The following is a 26,096-nucleotide window of genomic DNA, read 5'->3' as shown; positions in this document are numbered from 1 at the left end:
TGTCTGCCTTTCGCCTCGTTTTTTGCCAGTTAACTGTTTCTCAATGTTTGGTGATGCTTAATAAAAAAACAAACATCGAGCCGTATGTTTTGTTAGCCGAACTGAGTGGTACGTGTGCTTGCTCTGACCTGAGTATAGGGATGGGCTGAGAATGTGCTGGGGGCAAAGTGCTGGGAGTCATCCACAGAATATTCCAATGCCACAGAAGTGTGTATGGTTTCATTGATGGGAAACACAAAAGAGAAATGCTTGGCGGAATGGTGAAGTGAGGGGGAAAGAGAATGTGGCTGCTGAAAACAATGCATGTAAAAACGATTGCTGCAAAAAAAATTATGAAAGGTATGATATGTATAAAGAAAAAAGGGTAAGTTAGAGAAAATGTAGTCACAGCAATGGCTATTTAAGGGTAAAGAAGCAGAGAAAATGCAAAATAATTTTGATGTTAATAAGCCATTGTTTTTAAGTGGGCAAAGAGGGCTAAACAAAGAGCCTCCAGCAGAGTAAATAGAATGGAAAATTGATTGCTGAAATAATTTGACATTAATCTGAAGTGAGGGAGGTGTTCTAGAGATTTGTATGGGAACGATAGTGATAGGTTGAAGAGCGGAGTTGAAATCAGTGGTATAAACGTTTGTCTCTCAGAAATAAAATGGTGTAAGGAAGTCATACATGCTGTGAGAATGTTGGAAAACAATTTTTTTTAAAAGGCAAGTCTGCTTATATAGGTAGAATAACTATAATTCCTATTATTGCTTGAGAAATATGGTCAGTGTGAGAGGTGCTAGTAATGTTGTTCAGCAGTATCTGAAATGCCACAAGTTGCTAGCCTTGATTTGAAAATTATCTTTTACTGTGACAAGGATGTTCTTGGTTTGGGAAAGCAAGAGGGATAACCAGATTTGGGGAAAGAAACTATCCTCAACTTCTTGATATTTCTGAGATAAAGGGGTAATGAAGAAATCTGTATTAAACAATTGCCGGAAGAAATAGCCAGAATTAACGTTCCTTTGAGTACCTGTCAAAAATAATGAGATTTCTGATAGGAATAAATATAGAAATCTCATAATAGGAAATGGTAATTCTATGCCATCAAGAAGGATTTCTTTTCCTTTTATTCCTTCTTCTAAATGTTCTTTCTGTATTGCTTAGAATAACTTCCTCTTCTGAAATCGTTAGATCCTGCCCTAGTGATTTTCCCTACATCTGTATAAAGGCTTGTTAAGTGCTTTGAGAATCATGCTCCTGAGAGTTGGCTCAATTAAAACCAGGTTCTTTTCATGTGAGCAGGCCCAATCCTGACAATCGTGACAATATGTAAGCATAAGTGCAATAACTGATGGATCAGATGCAGAAACTATTGTTTTCTGAATACCTTGACTAGCTATATGAATGCATTGTCAGACTAGTATTGCTCATGTAAGTGTTTACTAAGAACAGTTGCATTTGCTTATGTAAAACAAAATAGTCTTCATTTTTATGAAGTGATTCCAAAGGATATGCAATCAAATAGAATGCCAACTTGCTTGTTGAAAACCAGGTTCTATAGTCCATTTACAGCAATGCCAATTTTTATATAGTCAACTGGAGTGAATGTTTTGTAAAAAAAAAAAAAAAAAAAGTTGGGTAGATTTTAGAAGGACAGTCTTCCAATAATATGTTACCCTAAAATAAATTACTCTAACAAATAAATAATGAGATCAATACTAATTTTGGTGGCCTTGCTGTATCTGATCTTGGCACTGATAAATCAAGGAACACTTAAGATGTAATAAAATCAAGAAATACAGAAACGAATAAAAAACTCCCAACATTTTGGTGTGAAAATGTGACTTCATTGTGATAGTGTTCCCCCTGGATGTGATGTGTTAGCGCATTCTTCTCCAATTGTTGCCCTTAAGGTGTGCTCAACTAACAAATGGTGATCAAGTATATTTATGATTATACCAGAAACATATTCTTTGTAAGCCTGATTCTAGGTATATTTTTCTTTGTTTCTGGGGTCTTGGGAAAGATGCTGGCAAGCCTGGACCAGGGATATGGAGCCAGTCAGGTCACTCAGGGGTGGGTCATGCCTACCCTACAGAACTGTTGAAATTCTTTTGCTACCCTTGATTGATGCATATCCTAAAGCCAGAATTAGAATCTTCATTTCTTCTTCTTCTTGAAGATCTCATCCAGTATTGAAGTACTGTGGTTCTACCAGTTCAATGGAAGTGTGAATTTGGACTGCTGAGAGATTGTAGGTTGCTTACCTTTTATCTGTGAGTAGACTACAGAAGGTTGAATGTAGCCTCAGAAGTAAAGCTCTTTGATATCAGGTGGCTATCTGCAGTGTAAGAATCTGAAGACTGTTGATTGACAGCGATACATGGACAGAACTAATACAATACTGCCAGTTGGAGCAGCCTCTTCAGGCATTGCTAATTGTCATTTATATCACTGAGTCTTTATCCTTACATGACTCAGCACATTTCTAGTTTGCATTATGTTTATATATCCCAGGGTCTTCTATGTATAAGGAAACAAAAGATGAATTGTGCATTACTGTATGCAAATTCTTTGAAAGCAGAAATGTGTGTTGACTGGCATTTTCTGCTTTCAGCTAACCTTTTTGGAACACATTCCTAGGATTTGTTTTGTGATGACCTCTTGGAATTGGTGGTGTTGGATGCTATGAATCTGCTAAGAAATCTATTCACATAAGTTATCAGGAATTTTAACTAAAACTGGCAAGCAGAGTTAAATAATGTCTTTGACAAAAGTGACCAATTAAATATCTGTCATTGAAATCAAAAGATAACAAATTAATACAAGATCAAAGATAGCTTTTTTCTTACAGTTTGATTTGCTATTGTTAAGCGTTAGAAGTCAAAACCCTTGCAGATCTTAAACTTCATTGTGTTCTTGTTTGTTGCTTTTTATTTCTTTGGTTCTAGACATTTTCCATAAATATTTATATGGAATTTAACATTGAATATTCTCTGAATCTTTGAGAATTGGATGCTAAATTGAAACGATGGAGAAGCTTTGAGTGCTGGATCTGGCCAATCTGCTGTTAAGATGAACAACGTTCCCTTTTGTCCCAAGATAATTGTATCTGCTTAAACTGAAAAGCTAAATAGAGTTGGGTAGGAATTATAATTATTTATATATATATATTTACGTGTGCATATGTGTATATTTCTGACATATTAGGATTTAGTGTCTGGATTTTTGCTCTTCTGAGTTCTGTTTGTGTTTCTCATTTCAGATAAATGAACTATACTTTTGTTTAAAATTAAACTCTCCATCTGAGCTCTGCTGTGGAAAGTGATATGGTGGGCTCACCTTGAGATGAGACATAAAGTAGAGCAACTGTCAAAGTGCTAGCCATCTGTTATCTGAGAAATAACACTATACAAGTTTCAGAAATTGGGCACTCGAGACTAAACAAGGAGGAAGTAGTCGCAGTTCATAAGGCATTTTAGAATTATGCTTTGCTTAATTATGTGTTATGATGCAAGTTATTTTTTAGTTTTCAGGAAGTATAAATTGAAAATTGAAAAATAGTAATTTTATGTGAATTTTTAATGTAAGGCAACTGAAGTTTAGATATGGAAAAACAAATTTGAGTTTGATCCTGTCTCAACAAGTTAGGGCTGCATATTTTGTATTTTCCTGTCGTTCATTTTGTCAGTATATTGGAAGTGTGTACTGAGTTGTGCACTGCTTCAGTGCAGTTCTTAGGTTGGCCTTGGCAATCTTTGAGGTTAGCCTAAAAGATTAGAAGAAGAATGGCTGGCTACTTGTTATGCTCATCAGGATTGTAATTCTTTTTTCAAGCTAATTTGCTAATGCTTACATTTTATTCCAATTTTATATTATTTTCTCAAGAATCCAAATGTAAAACTTAGATACGTACTAGGCAATGACTGTATGTTTTATGACTTCTTCTATGAGAACTTAGACCAGTTCTGGAGAATTCTGGGAGTTGAAATCCACACATCTTAAAGTGGCCAAGGTTGAGAAACACTGACTTAGACTTTTTCTGAATGTTGCTACAGATTAAGTAGCCTTAGTCCTGATGCTATGCACATGTCTATGTCTGTGCATTTGTAAAGCCTGAATATCTCTATGGATGGGCCTTCCATCTTACAGTATATGAACATGAACCTTGAGCTATATAGGGCTCTTGCTCATACACACAAGCATTCTTTTATATAGCTGTACACAATAAAAATTGCTTCTCGCCGATGGTCACTGTATGTGCATGTATCAAGAAGAGGGCTAAGTTGTAATGGTTGCCTAATCCCAAATACTCAGTCTCACAAGCTCGGGCTTAAAGATAACTGATTTATTAAAGGAATAGTATGCAAATACAGAGAAAGCTGAGAATGAGCAAAAGCGCGCCAAATACAAACTTAAAAGCCTTGCCTTCAATCCAGTCCCGCCCCAAGCACCCGTCAGCACACACCCCCTCCCAGGTGCTAGGAACCGTTACACACGCCTGGGAAAGTAACCTTGAACAGAAGCACAAACCCAAACATACATTCCAAAGTTCCAAAACAAAACAGAGCGGAAGAATGGAAAAACCCAGCCATGAGCAAGACGGGCATACACGGAAAACGGTTTGACATGTGAAATGTTACGATGTTAACAGAACATTGAAATGGGGAACATGACATAAGTTGTATGTGACTTTAAATATGGACAGTTTAATTCAGTCTCACCCAAAACATGCTACCTATTTTAAAATAATCCCTGAATAGAATATACTGAGAGTTAATTAGGACTGCTTCTATAATATTGAAAAATGCCATTTGGTCTTTAAAAAAAAAAAAAAAAAGTATTGGCCTGCAGTTGTGTAACTCCATCAAATTGAAACCCATAGAAAAAAAATGAAGTCTTTTTATTTTTGTTTGGGCAGGCATTGTAATTGGCTAACCTTTTAATAGTGTATCCGTTGCTGGATAAATGTTGTATCTTTGGACTGATTTGTTATTTGCCTGGAATTCCCTTTGAAGGAAATTGATATGAAGCCAGAAATTATAATCTAACACACTGGGGGAAGGAAATGGATGTATTTTACTTTTCTGTATCTATACTCTTTATTATTTACTATCACCTTGGAGAATGACTATATGGTTATAATAAAGTTTCATAGAAGAATAAGAGGAAGACGCAGCAGCTGCTGTTTTATAGGCTGCTGTAGAATTTAAAACTACACCATTGAACATCAGAACAGTGAGAACAGGTGAAAAGATTCTTGGTATAAGTCATATGTCCTATATGATTCTTTTCTGGTTGGAAATTTTAAATATCAGAATATTCATGTTTCTCTGAAATGTTTGTGAATAGTTATATACAGATGATCCTAATGATCTCTTGCAGTATAAACCTACAGATAATTAAACCACTAAAAATTAGATCTTGAATCTATAGGAATGGTGGGAGTGTAGCTTCCTGAGACTTTGGTCATTGTCTTCCATCTATAAACACTTCATTGCTCTTCCTCCCATAGTTGTCATCTGCGCCATGTACATAGTCATGGTCCTCCTCCTTGTTCAGTTGTGGGAATCTTAGTGGGACAGTCTGGTTGCGTGGCTTCGTGTGCTTTCTCAGCAACTGGCCACCTACTTTGGAGAGACTTGCTCAGCTGCTGATGCAGGCTGTCACCTTGCTCTTACTACATTATTCCACTGGCTTCCCTGCTCTGCATAGCTTTTTCAGTGGCCCCAAAACAGATTGTGAAAAACCCACACAGACTGGAGAAGCTAGCCTGAGTTGAATGCTGTGAAGAGGGTAAATCCCTCCATTACTGTCAGGCAAGTTGCTTTGAAGAAGTCAGATTCTTGCAAGGAGGCCTTGTAGAGCCTCATACCTAGGCTGACCAAAATGGCTGAAGGAGAAAGAAGAGCAAACACAGGTACACTGAGCAAACAAATTAACTGTAACCCTTAAATTGTGTACTTGACACATAGCCAAAATCCCATCTGCCACTTTGTTCATGCATAATATAATAAAAAACAAGGTCAAAATTATGGAAATACAAAAATCTTTATACATACAGTATATTGATGATGCCTCTATCAGTCTCAGGTATGTGAAACCATGGCTAATGACAGTGTAGATTACAAGGCCCAACTGTATCTCCATGCTAAAACAGCAGTATTCCATTTAGAAGTTAAGTTGTGGGTTGTTTTGTTTTGTTTGGCCAGTGACTAGAACCTGTGCAAATATTAGCATGTTTTCCCTTTTTAAAATAATTCTGAAGATGTAGGTTTATAATGACCGTATGTATTTGGCTGCTGCTCTGGTTTGCAAAATTGTGTAAAGCTATTAACTTGAAACACACATGTTCTAGTGTGGGCTTCTCTGTTAATCATAATCTTTTATAATCTTTCTTGCCAAAAGTAGCACATTGGTTATCAGTATCCAGTGCTTAGTATGTTTAAGAGTGCTACTTAAATGTTGAAGGACCTGAAAAGTATCCTTATATTCTGATAACAAATTGCACAAGTGTAAGTCACTCTATTTAAAACCAACAGAAGATTATTCTGGGAGGGTGGTGGGGCTTCAGTGGAATGAAACAGCAGCAGTTTATTATCTTCTTATGCGCAGATGTCTTGGAGAGTAATATCCAGACAATGCAACAACCTTGTAGCACATACAGCTGCAATCCCGTCATTGCATTTACACAAATATGATTGAAATACTATGGCCGGAGCAGGTAGCATGCGCGTGCATAGTACATGGTAGACAAAGAGAGTAAGAGTCTGAAGAAATTGAACTTCTAAAAAAGAGGGGTTAGGGTTTTTTGTTGATTTTTTTTAATGGCAATACTGTGTTTATTTCAGTCCCTTATTACATTGTCAGTGATGCTTGCCAAAACATTTTGCCATCATCAATACATCATATATCAATAAGCCCTGTGAACAGCCTGATAATTATCTCTTTTTTCAGCTATGGTAGTTAAGAGAATAAGATCAAACACTAACTTAGTCATGTATTGGAGTAATCAGAATGGTTCTGATAGGAAAGATGAGAACAGATGAGAATGGGAATCTCCTTACTTGTTTTTACTTAATTGCTCTAATCCAAGTACAGCTTCAATCTGGTACTATTAGTCTATGATCACGTTTCTGAGATTTTGTTTAAGATGCAATTGGTGTTATTTCAGGCTGATAGAAAAATAGGTTTTAAGTAATTATTCTCAGGCTAATTCTCTTTCATAAGTGCTTTGCTTTATCCTTTGAAACAACCTCTCTGTTGCTGGAGAATACATTAATGGAAGATTTTTCCCTTTATAATTATTTTGGAATGATTATTCTCATCAGCCATAAAAACGTATCTGAATCTACTAGAAAAGTGAATGAGTTTGCAGCATGATAGAAGCTAAGACTTCACTACTTTTAAGGTCATTATAGTTTATCCATAAAGATTATAATTTGGGCTCTTCTACAGAGGCATATCATATTTCCTTGGAAGTATTGACAGACAAAGCAATTAAAATGCTGAAAAACCCTGCCATATTTAAGTAATAAGTATTCCAATGCATGCTACAGTTGTCCGCCAAAGGAAAGGATGTAAAAATTTAAAAGAGAAATAGAAAGCATCTGTGGTCCTAGTGTAAGGTGAGGATCTATTTTAGTACTTATACTGAAATAACTAGCAGAATTTGACCCTCTGAAATTCCACTCAAAACACACAATTTACTTGTCTGTGTAAAAACACAGAAGGAGATTAAGCATGTTGTATAGATTCTTTTCATGAATGATTTTGTAGGAATAATTACTGCTTTCAAGAACTCAAGAAAAACTTTTTAAAATGCATAGAGATTTTATTATTTCCATTCTGGGGAAGAATGGGTAGAAAATATTATGAAAGTCAAGATTTTAAGGTGCACATCTGAGCTGTGAGTTCTTGGATATTCCTGGCAGTACAAACTTTAATACATTACTAAAGAACTATGCTTCTTTTGTTGTTGTTGTTTTAGCTGTGTTACCAAGAAGTGAATTGCACCCCCCCCCCATGTAATCCAATCTCCTTTCTATCTCTAAGATACATGGAACAAATTATTGAGCAGTCAGGCATTGCTTGGCAAGAGCCAGCATAGTTCATAGAGAATATATCATGCCAAACTACCCTGATATCCATTTTTGATAAAGTGACCATTGTAGTTGACCATGGGAGTGTGGTGGACATAATATACCTTGCCTTAAAAAAGGCATTCAACAAAGTTGTCCATGAGATTACTACAGAAGATGACAAAATATGGACTGGATTAGATGAATGAAAGCTGGTTGAACAATTGTAGCCAACAAGTGTATATTAGTAATTCCATATCAAGGTGGAAGGAAGTGTATGTCAGGCTCCCTTCTCTTGGTTCACCTGCCATTAGAGGTTTCTACGCACATTAGCTGGCTTCATGCATTGACCTCATTCCCAAAAAAACCAACCTGTGTTAGCTTCCCATTCCTTTGCCTCAGGCGTTTCAGCCAAGGACGCTTTGCTGCTGATAAGGGACCTGGGTTGTCAATCTCTCTTAACGAACTGCCAAGATGGGAGGGGGGAACTCAGAAGTGAGAAACAGTTTGTTTGCGAGACAGGGAGGAGGGATGAGATCAGAGGAGGGAAAGAATCACTTTGAATGTCTTGGCACCAAAATCTCACGTGGAGCTTTGATTACTATCCTGTGTTAATCTGATCTTTGATAAAGAATTCTTTAAGCTTTCTGATGGACTGTCTAGAGAATTTTTAAGTTAGGATCTTGCTACTGGGATCATCACAATGTAGCAATTAGGGGACAATATCAAGATTCATGAGGATCTTGAAAAGCTGAAATATTGGGTGAAACCCACAAGATGTATTTCAACAAGAACAAATTCAAAGTCCTACATTTAGGAGAAAAAACCCCCAAAGGCATGAGTATTAGATTGGGGAAAATATACCAAGCAGCCATCCATACAAAAAGGTATCTGAGCCTTTTAATGTATCACAAGCTAAACATAAGTCAACATGTAATGCAACATTTATTTCTTTATTTAATACATGTGTATGTATGCTGCTTATGCTACAGATACTGGGCTGCTTACATTAAATGGTAAAACAGTAAAACATAAAGTACAAACTTCACAGTATATCTTATGACTCTATCCCTGTCCCCTGCCCCCATAGTTGTCTCCAACTTAACTGGCACCTTCTACTCTGAAGTTTCATTGGAAGAAAACATAGGGTGCATCACTACACTTTATCTATGGTACTAACATCAAGATAAGTTATTTTTCATCTCTGTTCTGTAAGGTCTGATCTCATCCTAGAATATTGTGTCCAGTTCCAGGCACCACATTTTAAGAGTAACATAATAAACTTCAGTGTCCAGCAAGGAGCAGCAAAGATAGTAAGGAGCCCGAAGGATGGTTGGAATATTTAGCCTGGAGAAGAAAATACTGTTTTTAGATATGATAGCTGTCTTGAAGCATCTGAATGGCTGTGATGTGGAGGTCAGGGCAGAATTTTCAGAGTTCTACAAGACAGGACATGAAACAATGAGCTTAAGTTACAAAGAAACAGATGTTGGTTAGATATCAGGAAAAATAATTCTAATAGTAAGATCAACAATAGAAGAGACTGCCTTGTGAGATGATGGACTCACCTTTGCTGGAGGATGTTTAAGCTGAGTCTGGATGACCACCTGGGATGGGGAGTTTACAGTATAGTAAATAGGTGCACTGTGAAGGAGTTGGATTAGATGATCTTCAAAGTCCCTTCAAATCCTTCCATACTTTCATTTTATGATTTACTATTTAAAATAGGTGGAAAATGCTCCCATCATTATTTAGCAGCTTGTATAATTGAACTAGTTTAGAAGTCAGACACAGTCTATGGAACCCAGGCTGCAACTCTCTGTTGAGAACTATTATACATAACTATTATTTATAAATAAAAATATGTAAGTAAAATATAATTCACTTAAAATAATTAACCTTTTAGAAGTAAATATTTTAATTAAAATTTAAATACAAGCTCAAGGCAGCTGAGCATAATAGTGGAATCACAGAGATACAAACTGAGAAAAGGCATGTTTATTTATCTTTATTAGCAAAATAAAGCAAAGAGTCTTGCAGGGGATTCTAGAATATTAAGTACAGTGTTTTGTTTTTTAAATAAAAATAGCTTGCATTTTATGAAACTTAAGATGGAACTTCAGTTGTTTAACTCAGGGATTTTGAATCTGTGGATAATCTACACCCTGAAATAGAAGATAACAAGCAAGTTAGAAGTGGGTCACAATTTTTTTTAAAAAAATTGCTTGGACTTGCTCAGGCAAGCCGAGAATGCTTTGCCTGGGTAAACTCACAGATGGCTTGCTTAGACAAAGTGGGGACCAAAGCCTGGAGCAACTTTTGAGAGATGACTAAACCTGTGTTTCTACCCTTCCATTAGAACCATCCACTGGCTGTAGAATAACTGTAGTCCTTGGAGCATATGAAGGAATGTACATTTTAGTGAAATTCACAAATTTAGTGAAATAGTTTTGTTGAGTGGTTAGAAAAAACTAAAGACAATACAAGTGATAAATAAAGTAAGACTTAAGTCAAGAAACTATGATGAAAGTTGCATATCTTTTAGGGAGTGGTATATTTATTTCCCAGACAAATCCCAATAAAAGCCTTAATTCATGAAAGGGGTTGTACAAATTCTTGAATAATTTTGGGGGCTGCAATAATGTTAACTTTGAAAATCCCTAGTGTGGTCTGTCTGCTGCAGAGTTTTAAGCTTTGTTTGAGACCAGGAGGAATTGTTGTCTTGAGTTCAAACTTTGACTGCAAGTACTTCAGTTTGTTTCTGGTTCAGACCAGTAAAAATTATAGCTGGTACAACGAAACCATAATGTTGCTGCTTATTTGGGAAACCTCCATGGTAAAAATTACATACACAATATTAGTTCATATAATGTGTTCTAAAATATTCCTTAGAGAGTAATATGAAATTGGTTAAATTGTATTAAATATTTTTAAATCATTGAATGAACAATTGCTATCACTTTAGTTGAGCCCTTTTTTTTGGAAAGCATCTGTATTTTTCATTGGTTTGTTAAGAGAATCCTAGTTCAGGATCTTTCAACAAACTTCCAAATAGTTTTTTAGATTGTGCTCCAGTTTTACTAATGGAATGATGGCTAGAGATAAAACATGTAATTTAAGTTATTAACAGGCTTAGAGATTAATTCCCTTCCAGTTAATAAATATTCTGTATAATGGTCCTAGTACTGTGGACAAATTGAGTTAAGTAATACAGAATGCTGAAGGTTTTGATCATTTCATGGACATCAGCTTATTATCTCATACCAAATTCAATTTATTCAAATCCCTATTTTTTTTCTTAAAGTTAGAACAACTTGACCCCAGTTCTGTGTTACATGATTCATAGAGTTTGGATGACATATGTAAATACCTTTTTCAAAGGTGATTGGCTGAACAGAATATGGTAATATTTGTATTAATATTTAAACCTTGCCAGAAATCATTCCTTTGCAGTCTTTTTAAAATGAAAATTATATATTATTTCAGTCAGATTCTAAGCGTAATTTTTGAATGCTATATTCTTCGGCAGGACCAATTAATATTTTGTATCTTAAAAAATAATACCTTCCTGTTTAATGTGAAAGAGTCCTGTTGGAAGCATATAAGGTTATATATCTGTTTAAACTAATAGATATACAGTGTTTTAACTAGGTTGATTGTCAATCCCTAATATTCTGGTTATGCTGCATTAACTATTTTATTTAGGAACACACATTTTATTTTTCTAATATATTTGTGTGAGAATATCCTCCTCCTTCCCTAAATCTACATTGCACATCACTGGACTTATTGTTGATTTGATGGAAATTGTCAATGTTTAAACTCTTTACTGGTAATTGGCATGTGGTAGGAAGAAAACCAAGATTATGGCAACCAGCTTGATTGATAACTGGAAAATAGAGGGAGAAAACGTAGAGGCAGTGAAAGACTTTGTATTTCTAGGTGCAAAGATTACTGCAGATGTGGACTGCAGTCAGGAAATCTGAAGACGTTTAATCCTTGGGAGAAGAGCAATGACAAATCTCAATAAAATAGTTAAGAGCAGAGACGTCACGCTGACAACAAAGGTCCACATAGTTAAAGCAATGGTATTCCCAGTAGTAACATATGGCTGCAAAAGCTGGACCATAAGGAAGGCTGAGAGAAGGAAGATCGATGCTTTTGAACTGTGGTGTTGGAGGAAAATTCTGAGAGTGCCTTGGACTGCAAGAAGATCAAACCAGTCCATCCTCCAGGAAATAAAGCCAGCCTGCTCACTTGAGGGAATGATATTAAAGGCAAAACTGAAATACTTTGGCCACATAATGAGAAGACAGGACACCCTGGAGAAGATGCTGATGCTAGGGAGAATGGAAGGCAAAAGGAAGAGGGGCTGACCAAGGGCAAGATGGATAGATGATATTCTAGAGGTGATGGATTCGTCCCTGGGGGAGCTGGGGGTGTTGAGGACCGACAGGAAGCTCTGGCGTGGGCTGGTCCATGAAGTCACGAAGAGTCGGAAACAACTGAACGAATAAACAACATGTGGTAGGAAGACATTCTCTGAGCCTTTTTTCATGTTCTGTAAGTTATGCTTAATTGTATGACTTACATTGGAACACTCATGTGTTAGTGCAGTACTGAGGAAAACCTTCCAAATGTGTACTTGTTTTACTTTTATGAGTATTATTCTTTTCCATCAGGTTTAGGGCATCTGTCATGCTGCTTTTTATTTTTATTTAATTTTAACCATTTATATCTAAAGGAGTTTACTTAAATTATTTAATCAAGGTGAGCAATGCTATAGCATGAACTGTGAAGTTATATCAGGCTCCCACAGCATTAACTCTGCTGCTTTGCGCAGATACACAGTAGAAATAATTGTTCACCTGAAATGTACTTTTGTGATTGGCTGGAGGTCCCTTTAGGAAAGAATATTACAAAAATACAGTTGTGAAGATGGCACAGCAATTTATTTTATTAGTCACAGAAAGCTCTCATGATAACTTTTGTTTTTTCAATATTGGCATATATTGCTGATGGCAAGCAGAATGGGATCATACATGACTTGCATTGTTGTCAGAAATATTATCAAGTCAGTGAAACAGGCTGTAATTGAGATCCATGGATGATGCAATTTATGAGTTACAGCATGGAAAGAATTAAGTGTCATTGTCAAGTACTATTGCAACAGGTACAGTACCTTAGCTCAGCAATGAAGCATATGCTGTGTATATTTGAATGTCTTAGAGACAAATGATTAAAAGGATATTTGTTATCAGGGCTGGGAAGAAAAGGATAAATCTTGTATGTCAGGGGCTGAGAAGAAAATGATAAATCATAGGAATAAACCAGGATTTTGGACAGGAGAGCAAGACACATTCAGGAGAACCTTTCTTCTTTAGGAAGGCACAACTTCAACTTGAAGTGCATTTAAAATCCTTCCTGACAATATGATCTAATGACTTGTCTGTGTAGGGAGAGTTAAATTGGAGTCTTAAGGTATTAAGATGTTGCAACATCCAGTTCAGTGGTTCACCACATAAGAGAGCCATAAAGAGATGCCAAAGTTCCCTGACTCAGAGTTCCTGACTGAGAACTGATGTCATCCAGTAATAATGTGCTTGACTAGTTATCCCTTCTGCTCTCTTTGGACCACAGCTACCACAGTGCCTGGTCAATGGCCATGTGGACTGGACTGATGTAAGTTGTAGGCCAAATGTCTTGTACAATTGATATTAGAGAAGATCTGGCTAGACTTGACTAGAAATTTGATTCAGTATGTCAACTTTATATGCCTGTTCTGTGAAGTGTCTGAGGTAGCAGAAAGCACTGACACAGAAATACGCTCTGTTTGTTCCGCTGATACTGTTTATTTACCAACCTTTATATTTTTGTTAAAAACCTAAGTATTCAGTTTAAAGACAGATTGAGCAGGTATTTATAGATTAAGGGATCTACATAGTAAAGGAGTAAAGGACAAGGAAATAATTGAAAAACTGGAGAGATGTAATTAAAAATGGTTTTAGAACCATCAAATAAAACATTTAGTTTCTAAGTCCAGGGTCAAATGACAGGTAAATAGTTATTCTATCTTCTAGAGATAGAAGGCCACTCATGTCATTGGTTTACCTATATACAATTATTTGAACATTTTAAGTTGGACAATAAGAGTTATAGATTTGTAACTGAAACAACTCTCTTTGAAAATCAACTTTGTATGAATGATGAACATATTATTACTAAAATGTATAAAATGCTATTGCAAATGAATTTGGAAGATGAACAACTTAAGGAGTGTATTGTTAAGCGGGCTATAAATTTTGGTTACAATATTATGATGGAACAATGGGAAAGGATGTGGACAAAAGGTTTAAAATTTATGTTGAGTTATAATTTAAAGGAAAAGTTTTATAAAATGATGTACCGTTGGTACTTAACGCCTGATAAATTATCGAAAATGTTTTAAAATGTAACAAATGTATGTTGGAAATGCTCACAGGGAGAAGGAACCTTCTGCCACCTTTGGTGGACATGTGAAAAAGCAAGGAAATTTTGGGACCAGATATATATCGTTATTCAGAAAATCCTTAAAGTAAATATAACAAAAAAAACAGAATTATTTCTATTAGGTTTAATGGAGGAGGAACTGGAGAAAAAACATGGTAACTTGTTTCTACACATGATTACTGCAGCAAGAATACTTTAAGCCCAGCAGTGGAAGGAACCACAAGTACTGTCCTAACAGTCAGAAATCACGCTGAGACGAGGAGTAGGTCTCTAGTGTTTATTACTGCTACATTAAACAGAATCCTAACAAACTGAAGAAGTGTGGGAAAAACCCAGACAGATAAACCCCAAAAGTTAAGGCGGGTCTGATCTGTGTCTCTTTGAATGGCTGCTTAATTCCTCAGTACTACGCATGCCTTCCCCCCCCTGGATAGAGGCCCCCTCCTGCTCGCCATCAGTACTCATGACAAGTACCAACAATAGAAGAATGGACAATTAAATTTTATTTATTTATCAAATTTGTCACCGCCCATCTCCTCCCACCAGAGGGACTCTGGGCGGTTTACAACAAGATGCTCATTGAAACAATAAATATATAAAAATGGATTATAAAATTAAATATCACTAATAAATGTAAATAAGAATAAAGTCTAGATGGATATGATCTCGTTCAGTCTTTGCGTGGAGAGATACTTCAAGGCACTAGCCAACCCCATTTGATATAGCACAAATGGCAACATTAACAGACTTAGTAAGAGATAAAACTGGTTCTAGATTTATGGACATATGGCAACCTTTTCTAGATTACCTGCTCGTAACAGAAAAAAATGAAGTTATGATTATGGGTTTTATTTAAAACATTATTTATGAATAGAAATAATAGTAATGCTGGATAAACTAGTGGAAAGAGATTATTGTATTTCAAATATAAGTATATCTATAATGGAAACCACCTTTTATTTTCTTTACCTTATTTTTATCTTATGTTTGTATTTATAATTGAGTTTTTTCTTTCCTTAAATGTCTTTGTTTTGTTTGTTGTTGTAGTTATTGTATGTAATGGTTTGTATTTTATTATATTTTGAAACAAAGTTTGAAGAGAATTATTTTTATAATTTGAAGAGAATGCAAAAGTTTTACTTTCAAAGATACTGTATGTAAAGGTATATGTTGATCAGAAACTGGACTTGTATTAAATTTAAAGAAGTTAGGGGAATATTAGGAGATCTGATGATGATAGTGTATGAAATTAGATATGGTCAGCTAAACTCATTAAATCTACTTCTGTCAGTATTAGGAAAGTTAATTTCAAAGTAATTCATAAGTGATATGTCCATGAGAATGCAGTACATCTATAAAAGGAATAATAAGTTATAATGGAAGAAATGTTTCGGTCAGATCAGTATATACTAATATATGTGCTGATAATGCTCAAACCTTCAGCAAAGGATTGCTACCTTGTCGTGGTGCTGGAGCTTGAGCACCTCAATGATGCCATGAGCTAAACCGTGAAGGGCCACCCAAGACGGGAAGGTCATGACAGAGAGGTCAGGCTAAATGCGATCCCTGGGGAAGGTAATGGCAACCCACTCCAGTATTCTTGCCATGAAAACTAAATGGATCAGTACAACCAGAGATATGTCGGTATACCATCGGAAGATGAGACCCCCAGGTCAGAAGATGGTCAAAATACTACTGGGGAGGAACAGAGGATTTCAACTAGCCCCAGACGTGATGACGCAGCTAGCTCAAAGCCGAAAGGATGGCTAGCGGCCGACGGTGCTGGTGGTGAACGGCAAATCCGATGTTCTAAGGATCAACACACCATCGGAACCTGGAATGTAAGATCTATGAGCCAGGGCAAATTGGATGTGGTTATTGGTGAGATGTCAAGATTAAAGATAGACATTCTGGGCGTCAGTGAACTGAAATGGACTGGAATGGGGCACTTCACATCAAATGACCACCAGATCTATTACTGTGGACAAGAGGACCACAGAAGAAATGGAGTAGCCTTCATAATTAATAGTAAAGTGGCTAAAGCAGTGCTTGTATACAATCCAAAAAGCGATAGAATGATCTCAATTCGAATTCAGGGCAAGCCATCTAACAACACAGTAATCCAAATATATGCCCCAAACACAGATGCTGAAGAAGCTGAAGTAGAGCAGTTCTATGAGGATCTGCAGCACCTACTGGACAACACACCTAAAAGAGACATTGTTTTCATCACAGGAGACTGGAATGCTAAGGTGGGCAGTCAAATGACACCTGGAAGTACAGGTAAGCATGGCCTGGGAGAACAAAACGAAGCAGGACATAGGCTGATAGAATTTTGCCAAGACAACTCACTCTGTATAACAAACACTCTCTTCCAACAACCTAAGAGATGGCTTTATACATGGACCTCCCCAGATGGACAACAGCAAAATAAGATTGACTACATCCTTTGCAGCCAAAGGTGGCGGACATCTGTACAGTCGGTAAAAACAAGACCTGGAGCTGACTGTAGTTCAGATCACGAACTTCTTCTTGCACAATTTAGGATCAGACTAAAGAGATTAGGGAAGACCCACAGATCAGCTAGATATGAGCTCACTAATATTCCTAAGGAATATGCAGTGGAGGTGAAGAATCGATTTAAGGGACTGGACTTAGTAGATAGGGTCCCGGAAGAACTCTGGACAGAAGTTCGCAACATTGTTCAAGAGGCGGCAACAAAATACATCCCAAAGAAAAAGAAAACCAAGAAGGCAAAATGGCTGTCTGCTGAGACACTAGAAGTAGCCCAAGAAAGAAGGAAAGCAAAAGGCAACAGTGATAGGGGGAGATATGCCCAATTAAATGCAAAATTCCAGAGGTTAGCCAGAAGAGATAAGGAATTATTTTTAAACAAGCAATGCGTGGAAGTGGAAGAAGACAATAGAATACAAAGGACAAGAGACCTCTTCCAGAAAATTAGAAACATTGGAGGTAAATTCCAGGCCAAAATGGGTATGATCAAAAACAAAGATGGCAAGGACCCAACAGAAGAAGAAGAGATCAAGAAAAGGTGGCAAGAATATACAGAAGACCTGGAAGGATAACAATATCGGGGATAGCTTTGACGGTGTGGTCAGTGAGCTAGAGCCAGACATCCTGAAGAGTGAAGTTGAGTGGGCCTTAAGAAGCACTGCTAATAACAAGGCAGCAGGAGACGATGGCATCCCAGCTGAACTGTTCAAAATCTTGCAAGATGAAGCTGTCAAGGTAATGCATGCTATATGCCAGCAAATTTGGAAAACACAAGAATGGCCATCAGATTGGAAAAAATCAACTTATATCCCCATACCAAAAAAGGGAAACACTAAAGAACGTTCAAACTATCGAACAGTGGCACTCATTTCACATGCCAGTAAGGTAATGCTCAAGATCCTGCAAGGTAGACTTCAGCAGTTTATGGAGCGAGAATTGCCAGATGTACAAGCTGGGTTTAGAAAAGGCAGAGGAACTAGAGACCAAATTGCCAATATCCGCTGGATAATGGAAAAAACCAGGGAGTTTCAGAAAAACATCTATTTCTGTTTTATTGACTATTCTAAAGCTTTGACTGTGTGGACCATAACAAATTGTGGCAAGTTCTTAGCGGTATGGGGATACCAGGTCATCTTGTCTGCCTCCTGAAGAATCTGTATAACGACCAAGTAGCAACAGTAAGGACAGACCACGGAACAACGGACTGGTTTAAGATTGGGAAAAGAGTACGGCAGGGCTGTATACTCTCACCCTACCTATTCAACTTGTACGCAGAACACATCATGCGACGTGCTGGGCTTGAGGAATCCAAGGCTGGATTTAAAGTTGCTGGAAGAAACATTAACAATCTCAGATATGCAGATGATACCACTTTGATGGCTGAAAGTGAAGAGGAACTGAGGAGCCTTATGATGAAGGTGAAAGAAGAAAGTGCAAAAGCTGGCTTGCAGCTAAATCTCAAAAAAACCAAGATCATGGCAACCAGCTTGCTTGATAACTGGCAAATAGGGGGAGAAAACGTAGAGGCAGTGAAAGCCTTTGTATTTCTAGGTGCGATGATTACTGCAGATGCTGACTGCAGTCAGGAAATCAGAAGACGCTTAATCCTTGGGAGAAGAGCAATGACAGATCTCGATAAAATAGTTAAGAGCAGAGACATCACACTGACAACAAAGGTCTGCATAGTTAAAGCAATGGTGTTCCCCGTAGTAACATATGGCTGCGAGAGCGGGACCATAAGGAAGGCTGAGAGAAGGAAGGTAGATGCTTTGGAACTGTGGTGTTGGAGGAAAATTCTGAGAGTGCCTTGGACTGCAAGAAGATCAAACCAGTCTATCCTCCAGGAAATAAAGCCAGACTGCTCACTTGAGGGAATGATATTAAAGGCAAAACTGAAGTACTTTGGCCACATAACAAGAAGACAGGACACCCTGGAGAAGATGCTGATGCTAGGGAGAGTGGAGGGCAAAAGGAAGAGGGGCTGACCAAGGGCAAGATGGATGGATGATATTCTAGAGGTGACAGACTCGTCCCTGGGGGAGCTGGGGGTGTTGATGACCGACAGGAAGCTCTGGCGTGGGCTGGTCCTTGAAGTCACGAAGAGTCGGAAGCAACTAAACGAATAACACCAATGCTCAAACATTTAAAAAAATGGATTGTAATTTTTTGGGTGGGCAGTAGGTTTTTTTTTTTTTAAGTAACCCAACCCTATCTATCGGCTGTATTATCAATATCTGAGGACTTGCGTTTTGAGTCATGAGATGAAGAATTATTGATTTGTTTCCTGATAAGCTACCTGTCATGGCCAGCCAGGCAAGAATGCAGTTGGATTTCAGTCTTTCAGTGATATAAGGAATGACATGTTTAACCCATGAGAGGGTGAAAAGAAATATCAACATATATTTTTAATATGGTTAAGGTATCTGAGTCACCTTAATTGTGGAGAAGAAAATATCCATTCCGCGTTGACCCATGGTGATTTATGGATCAATTTATTGGGATAGATTTGAATGAGAGGCATCCTGTAATAGTATCACGATGTTAGTATGTTTATAATTTTTCCCCTTTTCTAGGAACATGCATGTTACACTATTTATTCTTTTTTTTTAGAGTTTGTATATGAGTTTAGTACTTTTTTAAAAAAGGGGTTAATTTGTCAGATGAGAACTCACAGCATGATTATACTGTGATAAATTGTTTTGTGATGTGCTAAGTTTTATTGCATATTATTGTATTTATGTTATTGTATTAGATGTGTTGCTGCTGTTGTATATGCATAGAACCTTTCGACTGAAACAATTTATAACTTCACAATGCAGTGAAATATATGATAAAAACAAAACGTTGTGAAATCTGGGGCCCTATCTAGAAATCATGTTAGTTAGGCATATTTAACCCACTTATTCCATATATCTAAATGAGTGGATTAATTTGATCCACACAGGTGTATATGTGAATGAATAAACTGGTTAGACTCTAAAATGCTACAAGATTCTCTGGGTGTGTCCCCCCACACCCCCATATCCTTGCCCTGGTCAATATCCCCAGCTTTTGTCATCTGTACAACTTCTTACTGGATTTTATTCCTATTAGGTTATGATTTATCTATTCTAACTACCACAGATTGAGGCAGTATCTTTTCTAAGTTAGCTGAAATCTAAAAAACAGTTGTTAGCTTTTAAGTTTCCAAGAATTATTTATTCACTTCATTTACTAGATGCATGTCCTGGCTATTTTGTACAACCCAAGGCAGAGTGGGTTAGGGTTAGGGTTGAGAGAGAATGATTGGGTCAGAGTCACTTTTTTTAAACCACTAAACCAAATTAGTTCTCTTTATAATGCAAAATGGTTAACATTCAGAAAGGCAGAGTTGTTGGGGGTGGGGAACTAATCTTCCTTTCAGATAAATAAAGTGTCATGTTCCCCGTTTCAATGTTCTGTTAACATCGTAACGTTTCACATGTCAAACCGTTTTTCCGTGTATACCCGGCTGCTGGTATTTTCCATTTGTGCGCTCTGATTTGTTTTGGAACTTTGGAATGTATGTTTGGATTTGCAATCCTATTCAAGGTTACTTTCCCAGGCGCGTGTAACGGTTGCTAGCACCTGGGAGGGGGTGGTTGCTGACGGGTGCTTGGGGCGGGACTGGATTGAAGGCAAGGCTTTTAGGTTTGTATTTGGCGCGCTTTTGCTCATTCTCAGCTTTCTCTGTATTTGCATACTATTCCTTTAATAAATCAGTTATCTTTAAGCTCGAGCTTGTGAGACTTAGTATTTGGGATTAGGCAACCATTACATAAAGCTGAGAATCATTTATATCATCTTCCGCTAGCCCCATCCAAAGTTTGGGTAAAGAGGAGTGCTAGCGATGATCGAACCTCAGCTTCGCGAGAGTGAAGGGAGCGAAGAAGAGCCGTACTCGACGAAGACTCTGGTAGCTCCAACTTCGAGAGTGCAACGGGCAGCACGTCGAGAGAGGCGGGAGGTTCAATTGGATGAGCTATTGTTGGCGGTGCAGGGTGCCACAAGGGGTGAACCCCAACCCGAAGTGGAAGCAGCACCGGGGAGGGGATCTCCACAGCCATCCTGGGAACATGAAATCCCCTTATCACTGAGGGTGTTGGTGACCAATAGACCCTTAGAAGAGCCTGTCACTCCTGCCCGCATGAAAGCAATAGAGGACAAAATGGATATGATGGTGACCTTCTTAAAGGATATCCCCAGTGGCCCGGGGTCACTACAGGAAGATTGGGAAGAAGACCCCTCCCAGCTGGCTTACCCAAGAGAGAGGTCCCTGTCACTCAGAGGAAGAAGTAAGACTCGGGCTTCCCGACAATTGGTAGGGAAGGAGTCGAGGGCAACCAGAGATCGGCCACTGCTGGGGGCTCGACGTGCGCTGACGTTTGCAGAGCCACCACAGCCGGTGGAGCCGGTAAGAACCTTCCCACCGTTTGGGGTGAAGTTTGATGGGGACCCTACCATGCTCTCTTTTTTCATTACGAATGCTAGACATTATATGGAAGATTGGGGCCGAAGTTTTCGTTCGGAACAGGGCAAAATTAATTTTATTGCCAACAAGCTGAAGGGGAGGGCAGCTGATTGGTACGTACAGCTATGCCAAGCAGAGGGCACGGAGTTAGAGGACTTTGATGAGTTTCTGTGGTCACTAAAACAGCACTTTGAAGACCCATTGGCTCAAGAGAGAGCGAAAAGCGCCCTGAGAAAACTTTTTCAAGGAACCCTCTCTGTCGCAGATTACGCTTTAGAATTTAAAGCCCTGGCAGGAAAAGTGGAGGATTGGTCCCAGTCGACTTTAGTGGAAATGTTCAAGCAAGGGCTGGAGACGGAAACCCTCCGTTGGGCTTTGTGTAGGGACGATCCTAAAACGTTATACGGCTGGATTCAGTTGGCGGGCAGCGCGGAAAACGCTCTACAAATGTATGCCCATAGCAAGGAACTGAGACAAACCCGAGTCGCTAAGGGGGCTTATGCCGCTGGATTTCCGAGCCGCCCTAAACCAAAAAGTTGGGAGGAAGAAAGAGAACGACGATTTGCGAAAGGTCAGTGCTTGAGATGCGGAAAGGACGGGCATCGTGCCACTTCGTGCCCAAGACGCCGACCAGAGGAACGGCCAGGGAAAGTGTCAGGAAAATCGCCATCCCTGCCGTGCAAGATGAAGGCTGCCTGCACTGAACTCGACCCTCCAGACCTTCCATTCGGAGAAGAGGAAGAGGAATTACAGTTCGATCAGCCGGTGGGAAAAGCCTTCCACCTGCCCTGAAGGGCGCCGTTGGACAGGTGGAAGAAACCGGGCGCAACCACAATTCGGTGAGTGGGAACTTCCCTACAATGACTGTCAAAGTAAAATTGGGCTCTAGAACCAAAACTGTTGAACTCTGGGCCATGCTAGACTCGCGTTGTTCCCGTTCGCTGATGCATCCTGATGTTGTAGCTGCCCTAGAACTGCCCACGTTCCCTTTGCCACGGCCCATGATCTTCACGCAATTGGATGGAACTATGGCTGGGGGGAAAGCAGTTACCCACTCCACAGGACTGGTTGCTTTGCAGATGGGCACCCATTGGGAGAAATTGCCTTTTGTCATAGCTCCAGTGGGGGGGCCTTTAGTTATTTTAGGAATGCCTTGGTTCGTTCAACAAAACCCTTTTATCAACTGGCTGCATAGAACTGTAACGTTTGCTGATGGATTTTATAAAGTACCAGAAAAGGACTTGTTAGAGGACATGGAGGGAGGACGGGTGGCTAACGCTACTGTACAAACACTTCAGCCTCTAGAAGGACTGCCTAACCAATACCAGGATCTGGCTGATGTGTTTGGGGAAAAGGAAGCAGATAGCTTGCCACCTCACCGAAAAACAGACTGTGCCATTGAATATCTCCCCAATGTAAAATTACCTCACCCAAAAATCTATCCCATGTCTCCTGAAGAGCTAGCGATGCTGAGGGAATTCATTGACAATAATCTGGCTAGGGGTTTCATTGAGCCTGCAAATTCCCCGGTGGGGGCACCTGTACTCTTTAGATCAAAAAAGGATGGCTCTTTGAGACTCTGTACCGATTTCCGCGGGCTCAATGCAGTCTCAATATTAAATAAATATCCTTTGCCCCTTATCAAAGATATGTTACCACATCTGGCCAGAGGCAAAATCTTCTCAAAATTGGATTTAAGAGAAGCCTATTTTCGCATTCGCATAAGAGAAGGGGATGAGTGGAAAACAGCGTTTAACTGTCCTCTTGGGGCTTTCCAATACAAAGTCTTGCCCTTTGGTCTATCGGGGGCACCTGGGGTTTTTATGCAACTTATCAATGAGGTCTTGCAAGACCACCTGTTTAAAGGGGTACTGGTGTATTTGGATGATGTATTGATTTATACTGAAACCATGTCAGAACATATTCACTTGGTGCGTCAAGTGCTTACTAAATTGAGAAAAGCTGAGTTGTATGCTAAACTGTCCAAGTGTGCCTTCCATCAATCACAAATCGATTATCTGGGATATAGAATTTCCGCAAAGGGTATTGAGATGGACCCTACCAAAGTTGAAGCTATTGTGGCATGGGAGCCTCCCCGTACCAGGAGGCAATTACAAAGTTTCCTTGGATTCACCAATTTCTACAGGGCATTTGCCCAAAATTTTGCAGAAATCGCCCTCCCCTTTACTGAACTGTTAAAAACTAAAGCTCAGGGGGATACGCAACGGTCAAAGAACCCAGGAGCGCTCCTTAAATGGACCCCAACTTGCCAACAGGCATTCGATGCGCTCAAACAAATCTTCACCGCCAAACCCATTTTGCAGCATCCTGACCCCGCTAAGCCTTTCGTGGTGCAGGTGGATGCCTCTGATTTCTCCGTCGGGGCACTGCTGCTCCAGTCAGACCAGTCTGGCACTTTAAAACCCTGTGCTTACCTCTCTCGCAAGTTCACAGAAACAGAGAGACGGTGGCATGTTTGGGAAAAAGAGGCTTTTGCTGTAAAAACCGCTTTGGAAACTTGGCGCCACTTATTGGAAGGGGCTTCAAACCCCTTTGAGGTGTGGACTGACCATAAAAACTTGGAGGCATTAAGCACCAGTTGAAAACTCAGCCCCAAACAACTTCGCTGGGCTGAATTTTTCAGTCGCTTTGATTTCACCCTCAAATTTATACCAGGCAAGAAAAACTTTTTAGCTGATGCTTTATCACGCAGACCCCAAGACGCTGGCCCAGGGCCAACGGTGCAGGGTACTGTATGGATGGAAAAGCAATTAAGTTTGGCAGCTGTGACACGCAACCAGGCGCGAGCGCAACAAATTCATCCCCAAGCCGCTCCGCCTCCCCCCCATCCACCACGCTTGCCAATTCCATCAGACTTGAAACAACAGTTGCTCTTCCACCTCAAAACTGATACTTGGTTGCAAGCAAACCTACACACTGTAACTTTCACTGACAATTTTGCCTGGCGAAACGATCGTCTCTATGTCCCTGAGGCATTACGAAAGACGATTCTCCAGCGCTGCCACGACGACAAGTTGGCTGGGCATTTTGGGTATCTTAAAACCCTTCACCTAGTTAGGCGTCAATTCTGGTGGCCAACTTTACTAAAGGACCTTAAGGCATATGTCACTGCATGCCCTGTGTGCGCAACTACAAAGCGCAAGACTGGCAAGCCTCAAGGTCTCCTGCAACCTGTGGCAACCCCGTCCTTCCCATGGCAGGACATATCCACGGACTTTATTGTCGACCTCCCACCCAGTCAACGAAAAACAGTCATTTGGGTGGTAAAAGGTTTTTTTTTCAAAACAAGCTCATTTCATCCCATGCGCCTCTATCCCCACTGCGCAACAGCTGGCACGCCTATTCCTCGTTCACGTGTACCGCCTTCACGGAATCCCCGCCCGTTTGGTGAGTGACAGAGGCACACAATTTACGTCACAGTTTTGGCGGGCATTTTTAAAACTGCTTGGCACCAAACAAGCCCTCTCCACCGCATGGCATCCGGAGACGGATGGATCTACTGAGGCAGTTAATTCTACACTTGAACAATACTTAAGAGCCTTTGTCAATTATCAACAGGACAACTGGGTGGACCTACTCCCATTTGCTGAAGTTGCCTATAACAACGCCGTTCATCAAAGCACTGGTCAAGTTCCCTTTAAAGCTGTCTTCGGGCGTGAGTTCGTCCCGATACCCGAACTCCCGCACCCGCAGCCACTACCAGCCTCTCTCAATGACTGGGCTGAAACTCTCAAAGACTCATGGCACAATATTCAACAAGCTCTCGGCCATGCACAAACCACCTATAAAAGACATGCTGATGCCAAACGCTCCCCCGAACCTACTTTTGCTGTGGGGGATAAAGTCTACTTATCCACAAAATTCATCAAATCGCCACAACCCTCGAAAAAACTTGGTCCTAAGTTTGTTGGTCCTTTCCCCATTGTTGCACAAATTAACCCTGTTACTTTCAAACTTGATTTGCCCCATAACCTCAAACGTTTATATCCTGTTTTCCATTGCAGCTTGCTCAAACCCTACCTGCAGTCGGACCGCTGGCATCCCCAACCGGCCCCACCACCTCCAATCATGATCGATGACCAACAGCACTTCGAGGTTACTGACATCCTTGACTCACGCCGCCGGCGCTCCACTTTGCAGTACCTCGTCCAATGGAAACATTTCCCTCATCCTGAATGGGTTTCCGCTCACGATGTTCGCTCACCCCACCTTGTCGCTCATTTTCACTCTGCCTACCCGGACAAGCCGGCTCCTTAGCATTGTTCTGGGGGGGGGGGCGATATGTCATGTTCCCCGTTTCAATGTTCTGTTAACATCGTAACGTTTCACATGTCAAACCGTTTTTCCGTGTATACCCGGCTGCTGGTATTTTCCATTTGTGCGCTCTGATTTGTTTTGGAACTTTGGAATGTATGTTTGGATTTGCAATCCTATTCAAGGTTACTTTCCCAGGCGCGTGTAACGGTTGCTAGCACCTGGGAGGGGGTGGTTGCTGACGGGTGCTTGGGGCGGGACTG

General features: G+C 39.6%; 1 protein-coding gene across 5 annotated transcripts in view; it reads left to right on the top strand.

The window, feature by feature from the left end:
• PTGFRN (prostaglandin F2 receptor inhibitor) overlaps nt 1–26,096 on the top strand; it is a 104,885-nt gene that overhangs the window by 12,307 nt on the left and 66,482 nt on the right. The window lies entirely within an intron of this gene.

This window comes from Candoia aspera, chromosome 5, assembly GCF_035149785.1.
Source record: "Candoia aspera isolate rCanAsp1 chromosome 5, rCanAsp1.hap2, whole genome shotgun sequence".
Classification (NCBI taxonomy): Eukaryota; Metazoa; Chordata; class Lepidosauria; order Squamata; family Boidae; genus Candoia; species Candoia aspera.
This window is presented reverse-complemented; position numbering and strand designations above follow the sequence as displayed.